The 718-nt window shown below is 48.5% G+C and overlaps 1 non-coding gene across 1 annotated transcript; it reads left to right on the plus strand.

Annotated features, from left to right (window-relative positions):
- Positions 1 to 346: 346 nt before the first annotated feature.
- On the plus strand, positions 347 to 408 carry LOC119470574. The gene has a single exon (XR_005199490.1). It is a non-coding gene; the product is annotated as a U7 small nuclear RNA (small nuclear RNA).
- Positions 409 to 718: the final 310 nt, after the last annotated feature.

The raw sequence follows: 718 nt of genomic DNA on the forward strand, positions 1-718 counted from the left end.
CGCACTGTTGCCCAGGCTGGACTGGAGTGCAATGGCGTGATCTCGGCTCACTGCAACCTCTCTGCCTCCCAGGTTCAAGCGATTCTCCTGCCTCAGCCTCCCGAGCAGCTGGGACTACAGGCACCCAACACCACGCCCGGCTAATTTTTTGTATTTTTAGTAGAGACGGGGTTTCACTATGTTGGCCAGGCTGGTCTCAGACCACTCCAGATCTTACGTTCTTGGTCTTGTCTTCGAGAAGAGCATCTGTCTAACAAATGCCTAGAGAGGACAGGCTTGGATCCAAGCACTTTGTTAGATGAGTAAGGTAGGACCCTTGCCCACTTGAGTTTGTGATATAGAAAAGTAGAGTTACAGCTCTTTTAGAATTTGTCTAGCAGGCTTTCCAGTTTTTGCCAGAAAGCCCCTCTCCCGCCAAAAAAGTCAACAAATGAATATAGAAACATAGAAAAGTAGACAAACAACTACAAGCCATTGTGAGTAGTTCTACAATGGAGACTCGATACAGAGCCTCATGGGTTGCTCAAGGAAAATAACATTAATGTAGCATCTCTTGGACCTATAGTGCAGTGACCATACCAAAAGGGTTGTTTAAAATAGTATGTCCTGAGCCAGGCGCGGTGGCTCACGCCTGTAATCCCAGCACTTTGGGAGGCCGAGGCGGGTGGATCACAAGGTCAAGAGATCGAGACCATCCTGGTCAACATGGTGAAACCCC

Source organism: Cebus imitator, unplaced genomic scaffold (genome assembly GCF_001604975.1).
Source record: "Cebus imitator isolate Cc_AM_T3 unplaced genomic scaffold, Cebus_imitator-1.0 Scaffold35, whole genome shotgun sequence".
Lineage (NCBI taxonomy): Eukaryota > Metazoa > Chordata > Mammalia > Primates > Cebidae > Cebus > Cebus imitator.